An 11999-nucleotide genomic window follows, 5' to 3' on the forward strand; every position below is an offset into this window, starting at 1 on the left:
CTGATGGATGGGCGGCTTTTATAAATAAAGATTCGTTGGGACGCACAGCACTGGTCCATTCGCCTCTGTTTAAGGCTGATTTTCGCCACACCACGGAACTGTGAACAGATGCTCTGCGAAGCCCGAAGGCCCAGCAGGCTTTGCAGAGGGAGCTGTAGGGACCTGAGCTGTACATTGTGATGAGTGATCCTGATTGTTGACTCAGTTGAGCTGGGTTGTTCTTACAATGCAAGTCAAGCATCTCTCTGGGCAAATCTCCTGGGCCGTTTCTGGAAACAGATGACTATCCAGCCACCATCGCAATCCACTAATGGCTTCTCCAATGGCGATGAGACCTGTCCTCTCACATCGGTGTCTACTTTCCTCAGAGTGCAGATGCCCTTCCCCAACTTTGCCCAAACCTCCTGCCCCATAGACCAACTCCAGAGCCTTCCAAAGAAAAAATGTTTAGTGTAGCTTTTATACATTTTCAGGATTCAGTATGTTTTTTTTTCAAAAGCTACCTTTTTAATATGGCCTGTTGTCTTTTTTTTTCCCTGCGTGTCACTGATGAATTCTTTGAATATTATGCTCGTTCCTTACTATTGCCATAATCACTGTGGTTGTCTTTCAATTTATTACTATCACTATAAAAAAATCACATAGCATAAAGAAACTATGTTTTAGTGAGTGATTCAGGGCAGCTAAGTGGGTTCACCGTGTAAAACCACACTATGCAAATTGTTCTCATTGAAACTTCTCATGAAACTGTATTCTCCCCAAAATAAAATAAAATAAAATAAAATCTTCTCTTTCTCCTCATGTCCCAGGAGCTGCCATCCTATTTTCTGTCTCTCTGACTGTAATTACTCTAGATGCCTTCTATAAGCCAAGACTGCAATGCAGGATTTTGTTTGGTTTGTTTGGTTTGGTTTTGGTTTTGGTTTCTTTTTTGTTTGGGGGGTTTTTTGTTTGTTTGTTTGATTTTTGAGACAAGGTTTCTCTATGTAGCCTTGGCTATCCTGGACTTGCTTCGTAGACCAGGCTGGCCTCGAACTCACAGCAATCCACCTGTCTCTGTCTCCTGAGTGCTGGGATCAAAGGTGTGCGCCCGGCCTGGCCACAATGCGGGATTTTCGACACAGGTTTATTTGGCTTGGCCTAATGTCCTCGAGGCTCATCTACACTGCATGTGTCTTATCTTTTTCTTCTTCTTCTTTTTTTTTTTTTTTGGTTTTTCGACATGGGTTTCTCTGTGTAGCCTTGGCTGTCCTGGATTCACTATATAAACCAGGCTGGCCTCGAACTCACAGCGATCCGCCTGCCTCTGTCTCCTGTGTCCTGGGATCAAAGGCGTGAGCCACCATGGCTGGCAGACTTCCCACCCCCCCAAGGCTAGTATCCTGTTCTCTGTACTGCTGTGGCTTGAATGTGTGTCCCCCGAGATTCTTATGTTAGAATTTAGCCCAAGGTAATGGTGCTGAGAGATGGCATGTTGGGGAACTGACTAAGCCATGGGGGCTCTGCCTTCATGTATGAGATTACTGTTCCTACGGAAGGGAGGGCAGGGGGGGAAAGAACATCCCTTTCACTACACGTGAGGGCAGCGTTAGTCCCCTCTGCCCTATCAGCACAGCAAGGCAGCACCATTTTTGAAGTAGAGAGCAGCCCTCTCCAGACACTGAATTCTATGTCTAGACTTCCAGCTTCTAAGAACAGAGAAAAACTAACTTCTGGGATGTTTTCTTTTGGGGTGGTGTTTTGTTGTTTGGTTCAATTTGATTGGGGTGTGTGGGTCTTACTATGTAGCCCAGGCTGGCCCCCAAACCTAGCCTTCTCACCTCCACCAAGCACCCAACCAAGTTCTGGGTTTATAGGCAGGTGTCACCCAAAATTTCTGCCTTTGCAAATACCAAGCTCTGGGTTTTTCACGACAGCAGCACAGACAAGGGCACTCACACACCGCGTTCTGTTTAGCCATCCTTTGCTGACGGACACTGGGATAGCTTCCGCTTCCTGGCTGCTGGGAACCCTGCTGCTCGGATTATGAATATGTCAATATCTCTTTCAGACTCTGCTTGAGTTTTTTGGCGCATATGTCCAGAAATGGAATTACTGGTTTATATGGTAATTGTATGTTGAACATTTTAAAGAACAGCGAAACTGTTTTCCGTAGTGATTGCACCATTCTTCAACCCTACTGTCAGTGCACGAGGGCTCCAATTTCTTCTCCCCTTCCTTACCACACTGGTTCTTATCATTTCTTTTCTTTCTTTCTTTTTGTTTGTCTGTCTTTCTTCTTCTCCTTGTCCTTGTCCTTCTCCTTCTCCTTCTGTGTGGTAGAATCCAGAGGGAAGTGGGATGCTGTCTTTTTATAGTCTTGTGAGCATTTCTCTAAAGATTAAGGATGGTAATTATCTTTTCACTTGCGTGTTGGCTATTTGTATATTGTCTTTGGAGAAATCTGTGTTTAAATGATTTGTACATTTTAAAATCAGCTTACTTCATTGTTTTATAATTGAATCGGGCTGAGAAGAAAGGTGTCAATCTTTCACCACTGGCCATGATGTTAGCTGAGTTTTCTGTAAATGGCTTTGATTGTGTTGATGTAATTTCTTTGTGTTCTTAGTTGGTTGAATATAGTAATCATAAGCCCTGTGGGTTTTGTGGTGCAGTTTTGCATGGCATGGTGATTTTGAGGCATGCACAAGTCACACGACCCCAGAATTCACTGCAGACAGTGGGGACATGTCCAAGTTAACGGAGAAGAAACTGAGTCATGGTGAAGGTAAGCAAGCAGCTTGCCCAAGATCACAGGGTCAGTGTGAGGCCAGGCTTGGAGCCAGATGCCACATTTTAACCCATTTGTCTCCATTTGTTTAAAAATAATAGAACTCAGCCTTAAAAGAAATAAAGACACTTTCTCAAGGTCACCTAGCCAGAAGGTGGCCCCGGACCTTCACACGGGAGGGGTGACAAACTAGCTCAAACAAGCAAATGAAAAATGAAGAGATCTCATTTCTCCCTGTCTTCTCTTTTCTCTATAGAAAAGGTCCATGTAGATAGCATCACACACTCCCACCCCACCCGACCCCCGTCCCAGCCCCTCCCCCTCCCCCTGGACGGAGTGCCCTACGTGAAGGCGGGGCTCCTCAGTTTTCTCCCTGTGTGGTTAGGTGCCTGGCGCACCCACTGCTAATTCCTCCTTCCTCTTCCCCTGCACCATCTATAATGAGGTAAGGCCCATCATGCTGCTGTGAGCCTCTAGTCCCAGCTACTTGGAAGGCTGAGGCAGGAGGATTGCTGGAGCCCAGGAGTGCCAGGATAGCGTGGTCAACATAGGCAGATCTTACCTCCTAAAGTAAGTAAGTAGAAATTTGAAATAGTGAATATTTCATTTGTTTTTCTATTTTATGTGTATGAGTGTGTGTGTGTGTGTGTGTGTGTGTGTGTGTGTGTGTGTGTGTGTATACCCAAGTGCCTCCTACTATAAATAAATAACAATTTAAAAAAATATTTGATTTCATTTTATGTAGAGGGCCGGAGGAGTGTGTGTGTGTGTGTGTGTGTGTGTGTAAGTGTTTTCTCCTAAAATAAATAAATAATTTAAAAAATGAGTATTTCACTTTCTCTATTTTATGTGTATATGTGGGGGCCCTGAGTATGAATATACACACATACATATGTTAACAAATATTTTTGCCCCTCCATTCATACATGTAAATGCAGGGTGCTACCCCAGATTCCTTATATCCATGGAGATCCAGTGAGGGGGACCTGGACCACTTGTGACCCTTGGAAAATATTTCTTTGCTGGCCCCACACCCTTCTCCTTGACACCGCAGATGGAACTGAGCTCTGAGCAGACGTGACTCTTGGTGAAATGGCGAGCCGCGCTGCCCTTCTCCTCCTCCCCCTGCCTCTGGTCGGCCTGCTCGCTTCTAGCCTGTGCAGCCTTCCGTACCTAGACTTTCCTGCTCTGGTGTGAAACATGAGCCCTTTACACTCCTATGGGAGGAGCATGGTACACAGTATGTGCACACTCTTCCCCCGATGTCCCAGATTTCACCCTCACAGCTTGCTCCTCCTCCTCCAGAAAGGTGGCAAGGCATCCAGTGTTCGGATACAGTCCCTATTAGGCATGCTTTGTCCCCATGCCTCTGGGAGCTGACAGCGGTTACCTTGACACCTCAGCAGATTGGCAGTCCATCACACCTTTCCCCTCAAGAACCCAAAACCAACTAGACCATCATTCGTGGCCTATCTTGCCAAGTCCTGCCTGCTCTGGGAACATCCCTATGGCTCACATATCCTGTGTGTTGGGGAAGGGAGCGCTGCCACTTCTTCATTCTGTGACTTTACAGATGACATTGATTTCACGGTGCCTCACCAACCCTCACCATAACAATGGTTCCCCCTCCCCAGGCTTATATTCCATAGCTGTGTCAGAATAAAAGGTGTGGAGTGTGACTGCGTGGAGGGAGTGGTTTCTCCTTACAAGTGTCTCCGGAAGTGGTCAGGCAGGCCAGGAGACCTGCAGGGGGAGCGTGGGAGAGTCTTACTGCCAGGGTTCTTTCCCTTTTACTGTGGGCATGTGCACGTGCCTCATAGGAGCTCTAGCTGGCCAGCGTTAAAGAAAGCAGACACTCCCCATTCCTAACGGCTCCTCTGAGGGCCTGGGGCAGCACCCAGAACAAAGCAACTAAGATTGATGAGGAGACGGAGGAGCTGAGGCAGGGAGGCCTCCCGACAGCCTTCCTGGGAGGGAGGCCCGGGCAAGGTGAGTAGTGGACACGGTTGCATACCCACTCCACCAGGGAGCTTGTTGGGGCTGCTCAGAAAGGCTGAGAAGTGTTCAGAAACACTGATTGTACACACACACACACACACACACACACACACACACACACACACACCCCTCCCTGGTTCTCATGTCTCTGCTTTGGGGTTTGCAGAAGCAGCTTAAGGCATTCTACTGTGCAACCAAGATTAAGGACCAGCTTCTCAGACCTTGCCAGGAGCAGGGTAGCTTATGTTGAGAGACAGGGAGAGGGAGAGGGAGAGGGAGAGGAAGAGGGGGGGAGAGAGAGAGAGAGAGAGAGAGAGAGAGAGAGAGAGAGAGAGAGAGAGAAGCTAGAAGAGAAAGTAACTTTATTTTTAAATGCCAAGTTGTCAGGGTGGCTTGGGGGTGTCACATGCTCCCCACCCCCACCCCCACATGCCCCAAGAGCACACCTGGGCTCGCTGGAGGCCACTACCCACATAGTGTTGTCCCAGCAGTTCCCAAAGTACCGAGCTTCTTCTACATTCCTCCCTACCGTGGGGGGTTGTGGGGGGCGGGGCACCTCTTTCTTAGTGCTGCACCCTCCTTGTCAAATGCTTTAATCCTCCAACAATGAGCAGTGGCGAAGAATTTGGCAGAAGGCTCAAAGAGCTTTTCCTGAGAAGGAGGGTGCTGCCGGTGGCTGCTGGGATGGTAGTCTGGCTCTCCAGCGGAAATGCTGCTGCTCTGCTAACTGCCTGCCTGCCTGCCTGCCTTGACTTCCACGTCTGTGCTGGGGCACCTGAATGACCTGAGACCTGCCCCCCCCCCCCATCACCCGAGCTCCCACAGACATCAAAAGCCGCTCCAAACTGGGCCAGCTGCATTTGAGGTGTGGGCCCACCTCCCAGGCCCTGCTTCCTGGGCCTCAGCCAAACCTCAGGCTTCCTGATGGGCCAACAGGCACAAGGGGCCTTCACAATCTCTCTGTGGTTTTCCTGGGGAGCAGACTATGGGAGGTGAGAGCCTCTCGGAACTTGCACAGAGGCTTCATCTGTGTCCCCAGAGGAGGGAGGAACATGCGGACCCGTCCAAGGACATTCTACCTTGCCTCTGGATTTTTCCATGACCTTTTCAGAGCCTTTCATTTAATCACCAAATAACCCTTAAGCAGGAGAGCCAGCTGCGTTTTGCACATAGGAGGCTGAGGAGCTCAGGGCAGGGACAGTGCAGTGGTTCTCAATCTGGGGTCATGACCCTTTTTGGGGAGTCAAGTGACCCTTTCACAGGGGTTGAATATCAGATATCCTGCATATCAGCTATTTACGATTTATAACTGGCAAAAATACAGTTATGAAGTGGCATGGAAAATAATTTTACCATTAGTGGTTAATTTAACAGTTAGGGGTCTCCACAACATGAGGAACCGTATAAAAAGGGTACAGTTGTTAGGAAGGCTGAGGGTCACTGGTTTAGAGGACTGTCACCTGTCGCCCAGCCTTGCTGATCCCCTCTATCTTCTCAACCCTGAAATGCAGACTGCATTGTTACTGGAACTCTGTCTGCTCTCTAAGGAAGGGGGGCTCAGAACCCCCTCTACTCCCAAGGTTTGACCCAGGGCTACCAGGGGTCATAGCGGAGCAGGTCATGTTGGAGGCATTCTTCACGTGATTCACACCGTCCTCACGGTGCTATCGGCCAGGCACTGGTTGGCACATTTGCAGAGGATCAGCTGGAGGTTGAGTGCTCACACCCAGCCAACTGAGTCCCACCTTTACCGCTACTGATGCTGCATCCTTGGAAGCAAGGTCAGGCCTACAGGGTTTAGGATGTGCGTTCCAATTCTGTGCTGCCTCTTTCTTAGACATGTGCCCTAATAAACACGGTCAGGCTTGGGCCCGGGCCTCAAAGCAAACAAAGAATCCAGGCCAGTGAAACCCATGAATTAGAAAACCTTACACCTTGAAATCATCCCTTTCTTAGTCAGGTGTGGTGGTGCATGCCCATGGTAGCAGTGCCTGGGAGGCAGAGACAGGAGCATGCCTGTGGTAGCAGTGCCTGAGAGGCGAAGACAAGATTGCAAGGTTGAGGCCAATCTGTGCTACACAGTAAGTCTGTCTCTGAGAGAGGGATTTGGGGGGCATCTCTTTCTTGGGCCAAAGCAGTTTTTAGAAAGAATAAGTAGGCTACCAAGATGAGACTTGATAGCCTATGACCATACAGTGGGGGAGGAGGAGATCCCCATTGGTTATAGACCTAGGGGAGGGGAATAGGGTGAAAGCAGGAGGGAGGGAGGAATGGGAGGATACAAGTGATGGGATAACAACTTAATTGTAATCTGAATAAATAAAATTTTTTTAAAAAGCCAAGGCAACCAAGAAAGAGACTTGAGCATTTGCCAGAAGGGGACATTTCTTTCATTATACTTAGAAATGGATGCTTAAGTCATAAGAGAAGAGAGGTTTGACTACAAAGTAAAGAAAAGATTCTGTATTTAAAATAAAAATGACTGGAGCTGGGGGTATGGCTCAGTTGGTGGAGTGAGGGGTTTGAGACCCTGGAGTATGCAAACCGGGCCTGGTGATGGCCAGCAATGATCCCGCCACTCAAGACACGGATGCAGGTGGATCAGAAGAGCTCAAAGTCTTCCTCAGCTGCCTAGAGGGGTGGAGGCCAGCCTGGGCTACAGGAGATCCTGACTCAAAGCAAAACAAGCAAAGAAAGAACAAAAAAAAGGCAAGCCAGGAGGTGGTGGCTCAAGCCTTTAATCCTAGCATTTGGGAGGCAGAAGCAAGCAAATCTCTGAGTTCGAGACCAGCTTGGTCTCAGAGCAAGTTCCCGGATAGCCGGGTATACACAGAGAAACCCTGTCTCAAAAGACAAAAGACAAACAAACAAAAACCTAACAACAACAAACAAACAAACAAAACATAAAAGGAATATTTAGGACATTTAAAGTAGAACATGTATAAGTGTGTGTACACATATACATATATGTGTTCGTAAATGTCTATATACATTGTATATATATGTGTGTGTGTACAATACATAGATATGTTTTTATATTGTCTTCTTAAAAGGTTTTCAGATAGGAGTTAATGTGAGCTGACAGTTAGAAACAAAAAGGCTTTTTTATAGATGGGGGCAAGAATGATGAAGCAATTTACATAAAACAAATTACAAGCACATTCCCAGAAAAATGTCCCAGCTTGTTAATCATCAATGAGATGCAAAGCTAACTAGAAAGAAGTGTTTTAACAGACACTCCAGGACTGAGGAAAGAATGGTGAAATAGCCAGCTTTGGGCGTTGCCAGGGCCTGAATCAATCCTTGCAATGCTCAAGGAAAATAATATGGTGACAGATATTGAAGACTATAAAAAATGTTTGTTCTTACCCACAGTAATTTTACCCCCAGGAAATTATGGCAAGAATTCAAAAATGTGGGAAGACTTTTATGCACACACATGAATCCTCTGCAGCATTGCTTAAAAAAGAAAAAAAATGAAAGAAAGTTGAATGTCCTGAAGCAGGGAAATGGTTAACTGTATTTTGCCCTCTCACTGAATGGAACGGGATGCAAAGCACCCTTTAAAGCAGAAGCTTACAAAAAGAAAAGAGAAAAGGAAAGAAAGAAGGGCAGTGGCAAATGTTGACTTTAAGAGGCAGGGTGTGGGGCTGTGGTTAAGAGCACAGGCTGCTCTTCCAGGGGAGCAGGGTTCGCTTTCCAGTGCACATGTTGGATGCCTCATAACCACCTGTGACTCCAGCTCCGGAAGATCTGATGCCTCTTCCGGTCTCCGTGGCTACCTGTGCTCAAGTGTACATGCAGATTCATCATGTGCATGCGTGCATGCCTGTGTGCATGCGTGTGTGTGTGTGTGTGTGTGTGTGTGTGCCTCTGTGTATGTGTTTATGTGTGTATGTATGTGTGTGTGCCTCTGTGTGTATGTGTGTGCCTCTATGTGTGTATGTGTGTGTGGCTCTTTCTGTGTGTGTGTGTGTGCGCGCGTGCGTGCATGCGTGCATGTGTGTGTGTAGGTAAGCACATGTGGCACAATGCGGAACGCAGAAGACAACTCTCTGGAGCTGTCCCATCTCCTGGGATCTGGACATTAAACTCAGATTGCCTACACAGAAGTGCCTCTACTCACTGAGCCATCCCAGTAGCCTCTACACACACACACACACACACACACACACACACACACACACACACACACACACTCACACACTGTTTCACTCTGCAGCTTCTGTCTCCTGACTACTAGGATTAGAGGCATGCACCACCACATCTAACCATTTTTTGAGTCAGGCTGCTTAGGTGTGGTTTACTAACTTCTGCTATTATAAGCCACCAAGTCTGTGGTCGTTATTGTGGTCCAACAGCCCTAGTGAACTTCTGAATTGCTTAATCCCCCTGAAGACAGGGTTTCTCTGTGTAACAGCCCTGGCTGTCCTGTAGCCCAGACTGGCCTCAGACTCAGAGATCCCGCCTGTTTCTTCCTCCCTAGTGTTGGGATTAAAGGGGTGCGCCACTTCTGTCCAGCACGCATTGCTCACAACCTGGGCCCCCCGCAGCAGAGCCCCTTGGCAATGCAATTTCATCAAGCAGTCTCAGAAACCACATCAGCCACACCATGTGGAACTTATCCGCTGGCCCTGACCGAAGCCTCGGCTCTCCCTGCTCCCAAGGTCTGGGACCTGCAGGATGTCCTGAGTCAAGGTCCCCTCAGCTATCACCCTCATGGCTCCTAAGAGCCCAGTGATTTTTCCCAGTCCTCGCTCTGGCCCCTAAAGCTGTTAGCTTCTAAAACATAACACATGCTCTTCTTTCTCTCAGGGACTTCACGGTGTGCTCCAGTAAACTACTTTTATTCAGGTCTCAACAAGAAGCCAAATACCTCTCTACTTCTATGTTCCCGTGCCCACTCTCTTCTTCCTTGGGCACAGAGATGTCTGACTGAACCTCTCGTTCCTGCTAAATGCAGCTGAGGGCACAAGGACTACACAGTTGGAAAAGCCAGCGAGTTGAGAACCAGAGTACTGAAAGGTCTCTGAGAAGAAGCCTCCCAGGCCCTGTCTCCCAGCATCCGTCTCCTGCAGTAAGAGTTGTGTGCACTGTGTTTGGAAGGCAGGAGATGTGGAGAAGCCCTCCTCTTGAGCAGACACGGAGTATTTCCAGCTCCGGAGCAGCTCTGGCAAGTTGCATGGCTAGTACTGTGAAGATGAAAATGGTCCCTCCTCATGTCCTCTCTGCAGTGGTGGGCTTCTTGATATTGGTGAGGTCCTCCGGTAGCTCCCCAGTCAAACTGGTCCAAGCCTGTATGTTTCAAATATCTGAGTGGTAGAACATTCTGTCCGTTCATGTGGAACACCTAGCAGTGGAAGCAGGGGCCGCCTTGTCTAGCCTGAATAGGAGAGGATGCGCCTAGGCTCACTGCAGCTTGTCATGCCAGGGCTGAAGAGAAAGGGAGGAGGGGCGGAAGGGTTGGGGGGAGGGGGGAGGGGGAGGAGAGGAGGGAGGGGAAACTTCGGTAAGGATGTAAAGTTAATTAGTTAATTAATTAATAATTGTTTAAAGGACATTCTGACCAAACCCAAGCATGCTTTGGAGAGAGAAGGTCCCTAATTCACCTTCCCACAGCGCTTCGGGGAGATGTCCCTTGTCCGGACATCATCGACGGAAGCCTGAGGCTGGAAGAGGCAGGTGCGTCTGCCTCCCAAGCCATCGCTTCTCTACTGGGTCTCGGAAGAGAAGAAGAAGAGGAAAGCTGCTGAGAGGGAGGGAGAACAGTACGCAGGGCAGTAGAGGAGAGGACAGGGAAACCCCAAGGCTGACTGGGCAGCCAGTTCTGTGAACTGTCCCAACGTGACAAGGTAATGTCAACCTTGTCAGGTCTCACACCTGGGAGGAATGGCTGAGGGACCTCTTCAACATATCAAAGTAGGCCTGGCCTCCAGGTTCTCCCTGCGTCCCTCAGTCCCTATCCATGACAGAGTCCAGATACTAGCTTGGGCTTCCTCCCTCAGCTGCCCTTCCCCATATAACCCAACCATTTTGGCTACCTGATCTTTTGCCCTCTACTCTCTTGGCTCAGGCTGCCCCCGCCCCCTTCGTCAGCAACTGACCTCCCTCCCCTCACATGGCCCAGCAAAGTCTGGTCACCTTCGCTCTGGGCTCTCCCGGACATCCCTGCCTCTGACCATGTCTCCCGTTATCTACAATAAACTTTCTCCTCCACCATATCTAGGACCAGTCATGTCCTTCTCTTATTATTTCTTTTCTGCCCCCCCCCCCATTCAAACCTAAAGTGTGGATAAGATGAAGCAGAGGGGCAGCCCCAGCCCGGGGCTAACACAGAACAGGAATCAGCTTTGCCCTCAACCCCAGGGCAGCTGGAGAAGGTTGCCTTGGAGACCCTTTCTCTAGATGTTCACGTCCAACTCTGTTAGCCTCGCCTGTCCAGAACACCCCTTCCTAGGATGGTGGCAGTCACACACAACCATTCTGTAGCTATGTAGCGAGTGGCTCAGGGTCCCTGGCTGGCTGTGTGTCTTGTGAGAACACAGAGACACAACCCTGGAGCCTCCTACTTCATCTTTTCTGTGTCCGTGGAAGGACGCACCGGAGCTGAAAGTCCAAAGGGGTTCCATCGGAGCTAGGCTGTCTCTCAAGCCCTGGACTCTAGACCAGCCAGGCCCTACAAGCCAGTCACATCCTCTTAATGGGAAATCCAAGGAACAGAAAAGTGAGGGTGGGGATCCCGAGGCCACAGGCTTTGCATTTCTTCAGCTTCTTTCTGCCTGGTAACCCTGTCCTGCAGCCCCAGCACCCAGTGAGCCGGCATCTCACATATGACCACAATTACCATGAGCTGGACCTGAGCCCAGCCACTCTGCAAGCACATCCAGGCTTGGTCCCCCGCCAAGTTTCCGTCTCAGTAGAAAAATGAGAAGGTCCAGGGCTACATGTTAATCCCAAGCACAAGCAAGAGGGAAGGGGCCAGCCACGATCGCCCAAGACAGCCTCAGTCCACGGAGAATTCTCTAGATCTTCCCGGGAGGCAGACCAGCCCCGGCCAAATGGAAATAAGCTGGCTTTTGGCAACAAACCTGACTCTGTGGCCCAAGGCAGGCATCGCTGGTGAGACTTAGCTGGTGGTCCCACAACCGTCCCTCTTTCTCGGGTGCCCCTGTCTTGTGCTACTTTGCACAATCCCTGTGGGCGTCGTCCCCATCTTCTGCCACAGAGCGGG

General features: G+C 49.1%; 1 long non-coding RNA gene across 1 annotated transcript; it reads left to right on the forward strand.

Annotated features, from left to right (window-relative positions):
- The first annotated feature begins 4554 nt into the window (after positions 1 to 4554).
- LOC311603104 lies at positions 4555 to 11012 on the forward strand. The gene is made up of 3 exons (XR_014780946.1): positions 4555 to 4759; positions 6725 to 6849; positions 9584 to 11012. It is a non-coding gene; the product is annotated as an uncharacterized lncRNA (long non-coding RNA).
- The last annotated feature ends 987 nt before the right edge of the window (positions 11013 to 11999 follow it).

The sequence above is a fragment of the Acomys minous genome (genome assembly GCF_964271855.1).
Source record: "Acomys minous genome assembly, chromosome: 8".
In the NCBI taxonomy this organism is placed as follows: Eukaryota; Metazoa; Chordata; class Mammalia; order Rodentia; family Muridae; genus Acomys; species Acomys minous.